Genomic DNA, 18519 nt, shown 5'->3' with positions numbered 1-18519 from the left:
ACCATCACCATCACAATCATCATCATCATCATCATCATCATCATCATCATCATCATCATCATCATCATCATCATCATCATCATCATCATCATCATCGTCGTCGTCGTCATCGTCATCATCATCATCATCATCATCGTCATCAGCTTCTTCTTCATCATCATCATCGAGAAACTATCGATCACGGTCATCATCTACTTCATCTTCTACTTCTTCGGTATCTTCTTCTTCCATCACATTATACTTTATCAGCCTTCCTCTTGGATCATGTCTAACAACAAATGACCAATCCAGTTTATGTAGAACCTCTGAGTAAAATACTTGCTCACATTGGCTTAGAAGAACATAAGGCTCATCCCCAACTAGTTCAAATGACCTTGTATCAACCATTGTAAAACCATTATCATGTTCAATAAAAGTTCTATCAGGATCATTTTATTCAATTGTAGCCTGTACCATTTGACGATGAACAAAACTAATTTGAAGGAATTAAAGTCACACTCAAGTATATCATCCAAACTACCATAATATCGATTTTGAGACTATTGAGGATGTATGTCATTTCTTGATGAAATATTTATCACCTCAAAGACTGCAATGATGCCAGAATCACAAGTTTTCTTCATGTCATCCAACTTTTTTATGCAAAATTTATGACCATTGCAGCACATAGCATTGTGGTGTTTGACCTATGACATGTCAAACATGTAAAATTTATTGCATTGTGAGTTGATAAACATATGGGTGATCAATAAATCTATACATATCTGTTTATCTCTTAAACCATATGCTAAATCAATTTCCCTTTGCGTAACATTGGAATCTCCATTACAATGGGCTTCTTTAACCAATGAAGCCACACCTTCCCATGTTAATGTGCGACCATAATGTTGACAATGTTCAATCCATACCGTCATCCAGTCAACATTGTTTGCAATATACAAATGTAGTGCATCCCACTCTCGACCAACTTTACAAAAAATAAATAGACATCTTACAACTGATTTATTTTGAAGATTAAGAATTAATTAACTACAATAACATCTTATAATTACCTCTCACTTTCCTCAATCTACCTTTCCCTGTCAAGTACTCCCCTTCGAATTTGTTAATGGGGTTGGGATCCTAAATGCAATCCACGTGGATCTTTGCTGCAAACCTAGGAAGATATTTAGAAATGTACACCATAGTCTGGTATACCATATATCCCTCCACCATAGAACCCTCAGGATGTGCTCTTTGTCGAACTAAAGCCTTCAAAAATTTCAAGTGCCTCTCAACCATCCACATTGACCTAGTTTGTACAAGTCCACACAATTCAATCTCCTCAACTTGGTGTATGAGGTAGTGTTCTTGTGCATTGAGAAAAGATGGAGGTAGACACTTTTGCATTTCACACATTATATGAGGAATTTTTCTCTTCCAATATTTTATATCTTCTTTATGGATTTCCTTACATGACAACCACCTACAAGATATTCAAGATGGAAAAAAATATATTACATAACAAGTAATACAAATCGCAAATATAATAGCTATACAACGAATTGAACAAATATCACTACTTACCTCATGTATTTTCCAAGATCATATATGACTTGCTTGACATTATTGTCGAAGTCGTCTGGGAGAAATAGAGGTAGAACGTATTGCAACAATTATAAAATTATCTTTTCATTTTTTTCTAACATAATACAATGAAAAGTACACGCGCAGTACTTAAATACATAGTAAAAACACAAGAACATGAATTACCTTAACGAAGGTATGTCAATCATGCATTTTCATCCCTAGCCTAAATTCACTTTTCTTTGATATGAGATTGTTTATGTTTGCAGCAAATCCTATGGGAAATCAAAAATTCCATATGACTTCTTTTATAGAATTTCTTTGTTGGTCCGTTAATAACCAAGGAAGCTCACTTATATTAATCTGGTCTCCATGGATATTTGATTGAATGACATTTATCATTGCATGATTGGAATCTTGAATGTCACTACATATTTTTACATTTTTTTCTTTGTCACACCTTCCATCCAATATTTTCCATAATGTCTCTGTTATATTCTTTCCAATATGCATAGTATCAAACAAATGCACAATTTGTAACTGCTCGTAGTAGGGGCAACCTACTAAATTGTAGGGGATAACTTTTTAGTCCCTTAGGAAGGTGGTCATTTATGCCTTCACGACCTTCACGATCATCAATCACATCATCAGTAAACAAAACAAAATAGAAAAGATGTTTTATGACATAAACCATTAGATGGAATGGCATTACCTTGACAATTAATTCTATTATATTTCAACTTCCACAAGTGAGGTGTCATTCTTCGTGGCTTTGATTTATTCTCTTCTTTCCCATTGAAAATATGTTTTTCAGTATTTCAATACTTATGATTTTTGTGGGGAAAGTGCCTATACTCATCAAACACTTGCTTTCCTAAACTTTTTGAATGATGAGATTTCATCTTTAGACCACAAACTGGATATGCAAATTTTCCCTTTGTTTGAAGACCTACAAGATAATGTATAATTGGATTAAATATGTTAATTTTTTGAATTATAATGTTCATGCACAACTTAAACACTATAACATACCACAAAAATGTGTTAGCCCTGGGGCATCGTGTATTGTCCATAGAAGCATCACATGGAATTGAAATTGTCTTTGTCCTATTGGTCTAGAGATGTCAACATAGTGACACCATTTAATAACTCCAACAACTCATCGATAAGAGGCTCGATATATACATTCATATCTTTAACTTGGTACTTACCTAATCGAATGAACAAAAACATTACATAATTATTATGACCATTTTACTGCAATATTTATAATTAAATGTAGATGATTATATTTAAATGATAAAATACCTCAAACAATCATTTCCAACATTATGTGCTCCCTCTTTATTGACATCCATGGAGGAATGTTATCGTTGATAACAAAAACAGGCCACACTGAGTAAACAGATCTCATCTCTCCAAATGGATTGACACCGTCCGTTGCCAATGAAAGCCTTAGATTATGAGGTTCTTCTTTAAAGTGTGGCCACTTTTCCTCTATGTCCATAAATGTTGAACCATTTGTAGGCATTCGAATAATGTCATCTTGACTTCTATTGTGTGCATGGTAATCCATAAATTGTGCCAAGCTAGTGCACTTGAATAATTGTTGCATACGTGGAATAATGGGAATATAGCGAAGAACCTTGCTGGAACCCTTTTTGTTATTTGATATGTTCGATATCTACTGATATGGAATTCAGTTCGAAATTCATATTGTTTGTGATATATAATATGATCATTGGGACAAGCATCTATTGCTTGATACTCCATTCCAATATCTTTCATAATGGCAGATAATTCTCGGTATGAGCGAGGTAGAATATTTGATGGTGGTAAAAAAAACTCACCTATCAATCTACAACGAAAAAATATAATTTGTTAATATAAAGAATATTAATGGTACAACATGATTCACCATTTATTATAACATATATGACATACCTTAACATACGTGAGATTGTTATGTTGGATAAACCATTCATAACCTTCAAGTTCACCAACAACAATACAGCAGAGAGAAGAGTTGTCTGTGAGCCTTCGTAAAGGGCCTTAGATGCCTTCTCAAGTAGAGGGACATCATGAACAACTTCAAGGTCATCTTCATCATCATGATTAGTTGTGCGAGTACTAAATGTGTCATGGATCAATGTATTTGTATCATTATCTTCAATTGTGTTTTGTGGCTCATGATCATCATCTTCCATGGGATCATTATCTTCAGCTTTGATATTCACACCTCCATGTTTATCCACTTCAAAAACCATATTCTTCAGGTTGTGTTGATCCATATCATGTTCTCTGGGGTGCTCGACCTATATAAAATTGATAAACATAAATAAACCATGATCATGATCTCATCATCAAGTGATTTATTATGTATATAAATTGTTAAAATGATATAATGAAAAAATTACCAATGGATGATAATCATGTCCACCTTCAATGTGACCATGCAGCCTACAATGTTTCTTAGTTGTTTTGATTAGAAGTCTTCTAGTCTTTAACCCCTTACAAATTTTGCAGGGACGATAAAATTTTCCATCACCTTTTATTTTCAAGTTAGACCACAATCTAGCAATTGTCTCCTTATTTTGTTGTTCGTTGATATTGTCTGACAAGGTCTTTCTTCACAGGCAAGAAAATTGGGCTATAGAACTAGTTATATAGAAGTTGAAATGTTAGTTATGAAATCATGTTTTAGTATAATATACCAAATTAAATTACTTGAACATAGAAATTATGTAAATTTAACCAAAACCATTCAACTCTTCTTTTTCATCTCAAAACATATCTAATCTCTTTGTGGTATGCAATCCTTGTATCATATCTCAAGTTGACTAATGTTTAATTGGGGTAATCCATGAGTGTCTAATGTGAATTCATTATCAATGTTGTGAAGTCATCGAGAGTATGGTGATAGTCATTCCTTATACGATCCTCTCAATACTGTCCAAATCAGTCTAAAAGGAAAGCAACTATCCATTCCCATGCTCATGCATACTTACATGACTAATGTTGCCCTTGTGTATCCTAAACATTGGAGAGACCTTATCTGACTTGCCTAATCAATGTGGTTGACATCCTAATATGAAATACTGAGTTCTACCCTTGCCTCTGCATCAAACTTCTCACATAATGTTTCTTCAACAAAACACACTCATATGAATTGAGCCAACACCATGAGGATAGGGTCAAGTATCATGGAAACTAATCATAATACGTGAAGATGGGGTTCACACATAAGTGTTGGCTCTCAACAATGCCACACTTCCAAAATTGTCAGTCTCAAGACTTCTCCTATTGGGTCAACACTCATTGATGGCCACAAGGCCAAATCAATGTATCTAGGCTTCTAACTCCTTACTCTAGGCTTGGAGGACCCTACACAAGGTCTATGAACACACACTTGGTATTACAATAGAAAGAGCCTTCCTCTAGAACTTTGTTATGATGGATGGTCTATTAGGATGGTAAATAAAATGCTTATTCTTTTTCCACCCTTTGAAACTACAACAAGGTATTTGACTTGGCAGGGTCCCCACACATCACTTCAACAACAAACATTAGACAATTCAACCTTTTGCCTTCTCAATGCATTTTTTTTTGTCTTTCACTGGTTTTCTCAGTCTGATACATAGGGATATCAGACCTTTCATGGCATCATCACACACGCCTTCCAATATGTAGTCCTTTAATATTTTAGGTGCCTACACACTATGTTGTTGTTAAGTATTGATGTAGTCTTAAGATATCTCATGACTCCATTACATGTCCACACTTGGGTTTACAAACACAACTCTGTCAAAACAAAAACAATATCAGTAGTAAAACTATGACTGTGGCAATCAATACCCTTAGGACAGTCATAGAAATTTAATCTATTTCATTTGGTTTTGATCCAAAAACCCTTCTAAAGATTGCATAGGGTTGCCTCACCCCTCTCTCTGTCATCAACCACTTCAAAATACCAATCTCTTGGTCTTCCCACCAAATTCTTCACTCTTACTACCTTTTATTGTCTGATACATAGAGATATCAAACTGTCCTCATGCCCAAACACATACCAAATCTAATTTGGAGCCATGCACACAACATAATATGATACATAGAATGAACCAAGGTCTTCCCACACATTTGGGTGAATTTATATGCATGGGAGACCAAACTATACATTATTTACTCCTCTCGGTAAACACTAGGCAAGGTTTTGACATTTTTGGGAAAAAACTATGATATCTTCTTTAAAACACTATGAAATTCAATGCCACAAAAAGACAAAATGAAGTTAATTCTATAAACTACAATCTTGTATTTATTTTTAATCGATGCTTTCCTACATTGTTTGATCTACCATCTTGTTAGAAATCTCATCTCTATTATGCTTTGATGGATGTCGCATCCTGTTACAAACCTCACATTTTGGCACTGGCAGAAAGGATTTTAGCAAAGGTTGTGGAATATGGCTTTTACATCTACCAATTGTCATTCCATCTTGTGCATATGGCTTTTACATGTAGAAGAAATAAATTTGATAAATAGGCCATATGGTGGATGATAAGTGAAGGATGTAAGTACTAAAGGTGTGGCACTAGTGGCTTTGGTACATGAAGGTGACTAGAGGTTGTGGAAGGAGAAATGGTGGAAGTTGGATCTATGGTAGAGGTGGGAGTAGATGTTATTTACGCATGAAAATGTTAATCTAATACTCATAAAATAGCTAGGAATCCAAATTAAAGCATTCTATTTGTTAATAAATTTCTCTACCATTGAGCTACTGCTCCCTTTCTTACCATTCCATTGTTGGCTTGAGTGTAGATTATTTTCAACACCCATTATAAGACACATTATAGGTTCTTGAGGCTCCTAACCTAACCTAGCTTTGATAACATTTTGAGCTACTACTCATGGACTAGTTAGGTTACCAAGATATGACCTTCTATTTGTTGTTAGAATGCGATCTATGACTAAGTATTAGAGGATCTTACTAACTTGGGTACCATGCTTTTATGTGTCTCTGACATGACTCCTAGTAACTATATAAGGATCTTACTAGTCCTAGATCTATGCCTTGTCTTTTTGGTATGGTTCCTAGTGAGAATATATGAATCTTACTAGTTCTAAATGTCATAACTTTTTGTTTTGCATGCTCCATGTGTGTTACCAATGTTACTCATATTAATCACTTTGTACTTCCCTTTTATCTCAATATTGTAGATTGACAATATCATAAGTCTTGGGAGCTACCACCTTTCCAAACTTGTAGTCATCTTGACTCTTCAATATCTTGGTTTCAGAATATTTGGTTTCTCCATATTTTCCCAAGAGTACATGAGCATAATTGCATACTCTTGCTAAGAGGGGGCTAAATATTGCATCATAAGTTGTCTCTTTATAAATATACACTAGGTTTGCACTCACTTTAGTGGTTGTGCCTTATTTATGCCTAATTGTACTTAGGTTTCAGAATGTTTCCATAAATTTGGTTCATTCCCTTATTCATGATGTTCCTCATGGATCAATTTTCTAGGACTACAGTCTTGGGAACCCTTATTCATGGAAATTGGACCTAAAATTTGAAAGATGAATGTTGGATTCGCAAATAGTAGGAATTTCCTCTCCAAATTTAAACTTTTCGAAAAGTTCAATTTGAAAAGGTGCAAGCTGCATATTGATACAAGTCTATTTCTCATTTCAAACCCCTATAAACTCTAACCCACATCTACCAATTTTTCAATCAAGCAATTCAAATCAATTGAGCATAGATCTATAATCAAGGAACAAGGCATTCAAGATACAACTTTGTTACATCAGTTATGATCAACAACATTATGTGTTTCCATGATGAAATCATACACTAACATGTTCTAGAAACATTAAAGCATTTCAAAATTGAGGTATATTTGTCAATTTTTTATTTACATATATGTTTGGAACATATTAACACAAACTATAATGTTATGAAGCTTCCTCTGCTAGATACCTCCCTAGAACTAGTTCAAGATGACTCTCACGCACATTTGTAAATGTGGAAGGAAACACAGATATGCCTAAGTCTGAGAGCATAGTATAATTGTGGTATGTAGATGAAAATGACAAGCCTTATATATAAGTCCAAGGAAAAGAATTGTGAGCAACACATCACTTTGAAGCACACATTAAAAGAAGACATAGAAAGGACTAGCTACACCAACAAAATAGTGAATAAGAAGTAAACAAAGCCAAGTTTCATTGAAAATATAGTAAAGATCTTCTAGGATAGTGTTAAGAGTGGACACAACGCCTCCTGAAGAAGTCATGAGAAGATGATACACAATAAGAACCAAATACAGATGGCAAAGTACAAGTGATAACAATCCTAGCCAAATTAATAATAGTGAGATCATGGGCAAATATTTCAAATGTAAATCTCAATGACAACCCAACCAAAGAGAAAAAGTTAGGATAAAGCCTATAAAAAAGAGATAGCCACAAAATAGTAACAAGTGGTCTATACACAATAAGATAGATAAATCCATGGTATAAATCATAGAACAACTAAAATCATGAACCTTAATACCATGAAGAGAAAACCCAAAAGTTGATTTTGATAGTGAGATAAGTCATGAAGAATCCTAAAGTAGAGAGACTATATATTTGGCTAGTAAGAGGGCAACATATAGGCAAACACAGTAAAAAAGAGCCATCACTAGCTACTGTGTTTGATAATATTTATTGTAGATTCAATGTTTCAAAAGAAATAAAAATGGCCCATCATTTTCATTGGAAACATAGTCAAAATGATCAAATCATTGTCAAATTATATACATAAAAGAATCAGACCAAATGTAAGAATAGAGATAAAGTAGTAAAACAGATGTTCACTATCAAACAGGAAAGAGAGTAGTCTCAAAACACCAAAACACTTTAGGATAATTGAACAAAAGACTTGGTCTGCAACTCTATCTTATCTTTTCAATGATGATGAAGGCTCATGTATAATTAATTGTGCATTGTATTTCCATCTTTGTTCTAATCCTTAGCTTGCAAGATCACCATGTTTTGGGTATGGGGTGATCCTTTTTTTTTTCTCTCACTACTGCTAAGGTGGTATCCTTACAATCAAAGTATGACAATTACCAATATTATGAAGAGAACTCACATGAATAGATCTAGTCACCTATGCAAACATTTTAGTCATATTGTGACAGTCAAAGAGAGCAATAGTAATAAGTCTTCATGATGGAAGTCCATTAAAGGTGGTAGTCAACATAGTGAAAAAGGCTAATCATGTTTAGAGCAATAGGCAACTCTAAGAACAAGAAAAAATAGTCATGTGATAATGCATAGGACAACCTTAATGCCCAAGTTTAGAGAGCATACAAGATGAATAATGATAGTCTACCAGCAGGGATAAAGACAGGGGTAAGTTCAGTGTTAGGTATGTATAAGCATGAATTTCTTGAGTTAGCATTAGAGTATATATCAGCCAATATGATATACATATTTAAATTCAGATTGTTCATCATTGAATATAAATTAAGATGTTCTTAATCAAGTCAATGACAGTTAATATCATATTAAGTTAAGAAGGTAAATTTTATCTATTTATTCAAATGGCATTAAAATAACATAACGTTACTACCAAACATAGCATATAAATATATATCTACACATAATCTCAAGAATACATAATACAATCAGATTTAGGTTATGCAAATTATGGTAATACTACAAATTCTTATAAGGAATAACAAACTAATTATAATGAAATGACAATAAGTGGTTAATGTTGATACATAGTAACACTAACAGGAAACTTTGATGACAATCTAATACACATCACTATTGAACTTACCCCTTTCTCATATAACCCTATGTTGGCTAGGCCCCACCATAATTAGAAGATCCTAATTACTATTGTCCTAAACCTTGCATTGACTATCACAATTTGACAATGAGTTGAGTTAGTCCATTAGCGAGATTGGGAAAGAGTTTGGTATTGAGTTTGGTGTTGGTGGAAGGTTTAAGGAGGTATACTACGGCATGAAATGACTCTTCTTGTCCCTCATGTGAATGTGCTCCTCTTGAAGCACTATGGCATGGATGACCCTTCCTTCCATTTCCTACACCCTATTTTCTAACCCACACCTCATAACCTTTACCTCACTTCCTATCATTATTACCTTCCATCTACCTTTCATATCCCCTCTCTTAACCTCCTTCACTTTCCTACATCCTATCCTAAACCTTAACCTCATACACATTTACTTTTACTTCACCTACCTAGCCCCATTCCATCCTTCACATCCTTTTATCTCCCCCCATTCACTTTCCTACCTTCCAAACCCCTAACATATCCTAACTTACTCTTTCACCATTACATCCTTCATCATTTACCTCCCTATCTTATCCCAACCCACACCTCATAACCTTATACCTCTCAACTTCCATTTTATACCACCTTCCTATCACGGTACACTTATCCTCCCTTCCAAAACATCGACAAAAAATGGCACTCGATAACTACATAGTGGTCTGATGGTCCTGCAGTAGGGAGTTTCTATCACAGCCATATATACCAGCATCCATACCCAAGGTAAGTTCCATAGATAGATCCTACGTTCAGGCCACTTCCAATGGATGTCGGATACAAGAGTGGCACAATCTGTGGTTCTTCCCTATCTGATCACGCAGGTTTAGGTCATCCCGCTCCTTAATTGGGGTCTAGCCTAAGAGGTTATGCCTATAAAGAGGATAATTGATCATTTCATTTGAGCAACCATCCAAATCAATCTTATTTATATCTTTTTCTACCATACAATGAATATGAGCTAGGGAAAAAAAAATTATGAGCAGGAAAATTCATTATAAGAAGGAAAAAACTTGATCATCAACCAACACAAATGCAACCTCCTATGTAAAATTCAAACAATTTCATCACTATGTAAAGCAAATTCAACACATTGTCATGAACATAATGATTTTTTCTTCAAGAAAACATCCTATGAATGAATTGGTTGACTACCCTACCTTTTTTCTTCAACCGGATCTTGGCAGCACCACAATCCAAAATTGTTTCCCTCCTTGTAATGCCCAATTTTTTTGTGAATTTGGCAGAGACTGATGAGACGAAGAGGCAGGATTAATGTTTATCAAATGACTTGGTCTTTTTTTTTTTTTTAAGTAATGCCAGTGGTCATCGTAATTTCAACGAACGCGGGCACTTTTTCAAAAAAACACAAATTTCTTTGCCAATTCCTTCTCCGTCAAAACCAAATGTTGAATTATCGTGGGAATTCCGACAAATGTGGGCATTTTTTCAACAAAAAAAATCAAATTTGGTCACAATATACCTTCTCTGTTGGAAACCTTCATTAGAATTTTTGGCCAAATGTATTAGTGTGTGGATGATATGTTACTATTTGGGAATGGATTCTTGATTTCTAATAGGAAGTCTCATTTGTTAGCATAGTTTGAGATGAAAGATCTAGGTGTAGCTAGGTACATTCTGATAATGGATATCAAAAGAGATGGAGATAAAAAAATATTTGGTTAAGCCAGAGTAAGTATGTGAATTTTTTAGTGTTGGAGAAATTCAACATGACAACTTGTAGATCCATGATAGTTCCTATTACATTTGGGAAGAAGTTATCTGTAAAGGATTGTCCAAAATATCCTAAAAAGGTGGATGGCATGGCTAGTGTACCATACACGAGTTCTGTTGGTAGTATTGTGTATGCTATGGTATCTACAAGACCAAACATTGCCTAAGCAATGGGAGTCCTGAGTGGATATATGGCTAATCCTGGATAGGTGCATTGGGGTGCAATTTAGAGTGTTCAAATATTTAAGGGGTACTTCTGAGTATTTCTTGTGTTATCATGGTTATCTTACTAGACCTTGGAATTCTATGAGTATTTATGGATATATGGATTCAGATTGGGCAAGTCACATGGACAGCAAAAGATTCACTAGTGGTTATGTCTTTATTGTGTATGGTAGCGCTATTAGTTGGATGAGTGATTGGCAAGTTGTAGCTGCTTTGTTTATGGAAAAGGCAAAGTATATGACAAATACTCATGTTTCTGTATAGGGTTCAAATTGAACTGCTTTAATGGGTAGCTAAACCTCTTGAGGAATAAATTACCTCCTCTCCAGTCCAATTGAACCTTATGAGTTCCTTAACCTCTAAGTTTACTCACTAGGATGAAAAGAGAGTGCAAAACTATCTGATAACCACATAACCTAAAAGTACTAGTCATTGAGATCATCTAGTAAACTGTGTATGCTCTTTATCCAGGATGTACATGCAAGTGTCACGTATGGACGAAGTATAGAAGTTCATATAGAAAAATAAAAATGGGTCAAACTTTAAGTTTTATATATTGAATGCTACAAGAGACAAAATGATAACAAATAGAATATAACACACCAATAAAGGGATGAAAAGGATAAAAGGTAAAGCTCACAAAGGGTCTAGCGAATGTAGCCTCCATCCAAATGATAAACAATCAAGAATTACAATAATAAGTGTTAGAGCATATTTAGCCATTAGTTACTTTTTTACATCTAGTTATGCTTTTTTGCTTAAGTTCGCTTAGGAGTGCTTAGTTTAGTTGTGCTAGTTGTGCACCTAGTTTATCTTTTATGCATCTAGTTTAACTAGAGTTGAGCTTTATTTAGTTCCTCATGCTTGCACTTTAGATCTCCTAAATTTAACACAATGCTTTTGTAGTGCCCCTCCCTGATTCATCTTTCCCTTTTGTGCATCGATAGACTAAATTGGCATAGTTTAGACTATTTTGTGATGTTTTGATTAGATGTCTATGGATTTACTTATGATCTGGATGTTTCATTATTGAAATTAGACATATTATATTGTGCTTAACATCATGATTGCATGTGGATGATGACATTCCTAGATTATTGTGATGATGGATTACTATTTGATGATTGATATGTGTTCATTTCTATGTGTGTTTCATGTTGTTTCATGGCGATTTGATTATGTACTAACCCTATCTTATGATGAGGATGACTATGATAGTGCTTGTTGATTGTGAGTGTCTTCTACTGGGTTCGTGATAAGGGATGATGTCCTATCACTCATTTGTGAGCATGATATGATGTTGTGATTTCCTCTCACTTGTCTTCCTATTATATGATATATGTTACTATATATGTTGTTGTAATTGAGTTGGTGATGGCAAGTTCATAGGTACCAAACATCGACTCCACCTGGCTTCACAAGTCTGAGTGTGTCTTATTCCAATCGCAAGTTGATTGGAGATGACATGAAAACCCACTCTATACTCTAGGTTTAAGTTGAGTATCCTTGTCAGTTTAGAGTCTTGGTGCAAGTTGTGGCTTAGCATCTAGTGATTCCTTGAGTTATTCCTTGTTGTGTAGTGTTGTGGCTATTGTTTAATTTAATTAATATATTTATTTATTTATATAGTTTAATAATGATAAATTAAAATGAATTGATTAATATAGTTTATAATAATAAATTAAATAATAGTTGATATAAATATTTAAATATTCATGTGTGATTATTATTTGGGGAATAATTATTATTATTGTCTTATCCCTTGGTCTTATATTTAAATTAATGATTTAAAATCACTATGGTTTCTCAAAGTTTAATTATTATTTATTTAATTATTTGAGGGGTATTTATTTATATTCTTTTGATTATTTAATTAATGGGCTTTTAGAATTATTTGTGCCCATGATTTTATTTATATTGGTTGATTATATTATTTTATTTCCTTTTTACCCTCTTGCTTATTTAATTAATTGTTTATTCTACCTACCCTATTTTACCATTGGTTGTGAGCTTGGTAAGTTTGGTAAATATTATTTTATATTATGGTTACATTGATATATGGCATGGTAAGTATAATATATTATCTCATTGAATTTTCTGATTGGTCAAGATTTTCTATAGTTTTGTTTTTATTTCTAAAAATTTGGTTGCCTGTGCATTCATAGGGGTGGGCTTCTCTGCAATTCTGAACTGAAAGCTTGGATTCCCTTGGTTGCATTTTGGATTGGATTGCTAGAATATTTTTGGTTGAAGATTTGGATTGAAGATTGTTGGATTGGTTTTTCTCTTCATTGAATCTACCTTTGTTTGGATTGCATTTCCAGGTTGGAGCTCTTGGTTTCTCTCTGCAAATTCATTTTTGAAAAGATTGTTTTCATTGTGTTTTTAGAAATATTATTTGTGAGATATATTTCAGTGTTTCAACATTGAAATTTGGTTTGGGGAAAATATTTGTATATACTTTTGTGTGTGTGTGTGATATTGGCATAATCTGAAAATGAGTGTTGTCGGGAATGAATGTTTCTGCATTTCCATTATGATTCTATGTTTTCCCCTTCTTTATGGTTTTGTTAGGATTTCAAATAACATTTTAATTATGTTCGGTGTTACATTATGCTTTACTACATCTTCTTGTGTCGATGTGTGAGTTTGATGTACTTCTGAGTATGTGTCACAACCCTCCTTTATCACTTTTTGATTTGATACAATTCTATTATATTTTTGGTTGAGCTATTAAAAATGATTGAATAAATATTATAAACAAATATAATTCAAAAGGCATTATTTTTATTTTTATTTTCCAACTCTCAATTATGGCACATGTTGTAGGAGGAATTAGAAGCTTCTAGAGGAACCTTCAATGCCTTGCATGTAACTCCCCCACTAGCTTTTTAATCAATTTGCATGAGTCCAATATTGGAAAAGAATCTCATTCTTAATTAAATTCTCTAGATAGTGGAATTAAGGGATTTTCCCTTTATATTGTATGCAAATTCTCAAAAAAGGGAGTTGATTATGTTTTTAAGAAATTTTTGAAGTTTCCTTGTTGTTGGTAGTAGGATCTGCTTTGGTAGTCTCATCTTCGTTGTAGGAATGTTAAGTTGTTTTGAAGATTTCCCTCAAGTTGCAAGGAAGGATCTAAGAAGGATAGCTAGAAGATTGGAGAGGATTCAACATCGAACTTCGATAAGCCAGGTTCTCTTCTTTGTCATCTCACATTCACATATGAGGAAATTGTATTATCAAAAAAATATAGCTTCTAAATCTTCCTTTATAAAATATTTAGTTGTAAATCCTTCTTTAGGGATAATATTGGTAAAGATAGCTTTATTATTTATTTAATTTTTTCTTTAGAAAAAAAATATCAGATCTTCCTTGCATGTGAAAGATAGCTTTATTATTTGTTTAATTTCTTTAGAAAAATATTAGATCTTGCTTGCATGTGAAAGATAGCTTTATTATTTGTTTAATTTCTTTAGAAAATATCAAATCTTGCTTTTGCTTTTCCAAGAAGAAAGAAAATCTTTTTTCTTTTATCTGTGCAAAAAAAATCATATTTCCCCTTCTTTAAAATTCTTTTTCTAAGATTAAAATCTTCTTTGTCCTTGTTATTCTTCTCTTAAATTCATTACTAGATTGGGAATTTAAATATAAATATGTTTCTTACATTCAATCTTACTTTCCTGTGAAAAATCTCGCCTCTATGTGAATACAAGATGATATTCTGCATATGAAATTATTTAAACCTCATTGTATTCATTACTCTCTGTGAAAAATGAAGTATAAATCTCTCTGTGAAAAATGAAGTATAAATCTCTCTGTGCAAAATGAAGTATAAATCTCTCTGTGCAGAATGAAGTATAAATCTCTCTGTAAAAAAAAATGAAGCATAAATCTCTCTGGGAATACTAGTTTTGTACATTGCTGAACAATTTAGTTCTCTGTGTTATTCATCCCTGAGAATAAAATCTTATTCTCATTTGTTTTACATTAATATTTCTACTTCACATATATCTATTTATTTATTTCTCTCTATGTTTAAATAAATTGAAAATGAAAACTATATATATATATATATAAAGTATTTATATTATCGTTAAAATTTATACCAAAACAAAAAAGGAATATGAAAAATATCACAAAGTTATTACTACGAAAAGGGGGCTCTTCGAAATTTATTTCGAAGAAGCAATATTGGGCATTGTGCAGGGAGAGGCGGCTATAAGGTAACCGTCGGGGGTAGAGCTACCCTCCACTACCCCTGCGGTCACTATCACGGCAATGGCCACAAGGGGAGTGGAGGGGCCCAAGGTGTCCCCTCACCTCTATGGGCCTGCACCTGCAGGTCCGCAAGGGTGACGGGACCCATGGGTCCCCACTCCCCATTTACATTTATATATATATATATATATATATATATATATATATATATATATATATATATATATGTATATATATGTATATATGTATATATATGTATATATGTATATATATGTATATATGTATATATATATATATATATGTATATATATGTATATATGTATATATATATATGTATATATGTATATATATATATGTATATATGTATATATATATGTATATATGTATGTATATATGTATATATGTATATATATATATGTATATATATATATATATATGTATATATATATATATATATATGTATATATATATATATAATAAATTGAAAATTAAAAAAATTGTTAATTATTTATTTAATTAGTTATTTTTATATATATAATAAATTGCAAATTAAAACTTGTTAATAATTACTTTAAGGTAAATTTAAGTTAGTAAATTAAACTTAGGGAAATTTATAAATAATTAGGATATTGGGTAATAAATTTGCAATTTTAAATTAATGTATATAATTGGAGTTTCTCAAGCTATTTGAGATTTATTGGGTTACTTGGTCGGAAAATTTAGGTTCATTTAAACAATTAAGTCGTATTATTGTGATTCGATCCAAAATTGTCAAAAGTCTAAACTAATTGCTCATTTTGAACTAGTAACTCTATAATCATTTATTCTCGTAATGGAAGTAAACATTTCATAATTTTGCATGTAAATGACACTATTTTTGCATCATACGAAATTCTTATTTATTAATTTGCATTCATTGATGAGCAAGTTACATTTTCATCATCTTCATGCAAGTTACACGTTTTAATATGTGAGTTCATTGTCATTATCATACAATTATATATTAAATAGTTTAGTTGATATATTTTTATCAAATGGTACTTGAATGCCATCGAAGTAGTTGTTTCAATTAATTAAACTTTGCAATGTCTAATTATGTACATTCATCTCATAATTGTTTTGTAGCATGATGTTTTTCATAGCTTCTTAGTTAGAAAACTAAATAAAGGAAGTTGGAAAATAAAACCTAGAAGCATTCAGTATATGCAGTGCCTCTGGGTCACGCTTACGGGTAATGTTGTTGTGTTGAACTACTGCACTTAACGCCTAATAAAGTTGCATCAACGACGTATGTAGGATTGTCCTTATAAATCGTCAAGGAGTAATAAGGGACACTTGGAAGTTAAAATCCAAGGGGCGGGTAATCCCCCTTGGATCAATAATCTAATAAGATAATCCTTAAATGATTTTACATCCGCTGAGTTAAACCATAGTAAACCCCCTTAAGGTTGATTGAGTGAAATTCTTTTATGAAATTGATATAATCTTGAAGAGTTGTTGACGATTGACAATTGGGTCAAGGGCGACGCTTATGATAGGTATCAGGATGTAGTTGTTTTAGGCCACAAACAATAGGCCATTTTGAGACTCTGTTTATGTGCTACCACCATGGGTAGCAACCACAGAGAAACTGTCTGGGACATTAAACCTAGAAAGGGTTGCGTACCCACAAATCAATTTACATTGTAATAACCCACCATAATTAACTCAACAAAATTGATCATTCTTTTTTTTTTTTTAACCATTGTGTTTGATTCAATCGCATACTCTGGGCATCCATCCATTTGGATTAGGCATTCATCCATCCAGGATGAGCATCTAACCATACAGGTTAGGTATTCATCCATACGGGACATAAGATTTCATCTATCCAATACAGGATAGGCATCTACCCATACGGGGTAGGAATCTATCCAATCAGGATAGGTATCTACCCATGTGGGGTAGGCATCTATCCAATCGGGATAGGAGGTGCTCTGGCCACAGACTTAGACTCATCAGGACCATTCGGGTCCTGAGCCACTCACTAAGTACTACACTCTTCTGACAGAAGTGCACCGAGGTCGTCGTCCTTAGTTGTAATTAAATAACATAATACAAGCTTGAATTCCACCTCGAAATTTGGCTTAAAGCCTCAGGAAGTCAAGCGAATCCATATGAGAATCCTTCCAAGTATGCATTGAATTACTTTTTTTTTCCATTTTAATTATCTTTCAAATTAGGATTCTATTCAATCCTTCTATACCAAGCCTAGACCCCACCCATGAACGCCTGAGTATGAGGGACAACTCCGTCCCAAAACTGCCTACATACCTGCTTTGGCACGAGATCAAGGCGTAAAGTATGTAGTTCTATTTTCTACTCTATGGTTTGATGTAAACTGATTAGTGGGTACGCAACCCTTTCTAGGGTCAATGTCCCAGACAGTTTCTCTGTGGTTGCTACCCACGGTGGTAGCACTTAAACAAAGGCTCAAGATGGCCTATTGTTTGTGGCCTAACAACTAGATCCTAACACCTATCATGAGCATCACCCTTGACCAAATTGTCAATCACCAATATCTCTTAAAGATTAAATCAATTTCATACAAGCATTTTACTTAACCAACCCTAAAGGGGGTTTACTGTGGTTTATCTCAACAGATGTAAAATCATTTAAAAATTATCTTATTAGATTATCGATCCAAGGGGAATTACCCACCCCTTGGATTTTAACTTCCAAGTGTCCCTTATTACTCCCCTACGATCTATAGGGACGATGCCACAGACGTCGTTGATGTAGCTTTATTAGGCGTTAAGTGCAGTAGCTCAACACGATGGCATTACCCGTAAGCATGACCCACAAGCACCGTATATATCGAATGCTACTAGGTTTTGGTTTCCATCTTCCTTTATTTAGTTTTCTAACTAAGAAGCTATGAA

The sequence above is a fragment of the Cryptomeria japonica genome, chromosome 1 (assembly GCF_030272615.1).
Source record: "Cryptomeria japonica chromosome 1, Sugi_1.0, whole genome shotgun sequence".
In the NCBI taxonomy this organism is placed as follows: domain Eukaryota; kingdom Viridiplantae; phylum Streptophyta; class Pinopsida; order Cupressales; family Cupressaceae; genus Cryptomeria; species Cryptomeria japonica.
This window is presented reverse-complemented; position numbering follows the sequence as displayed.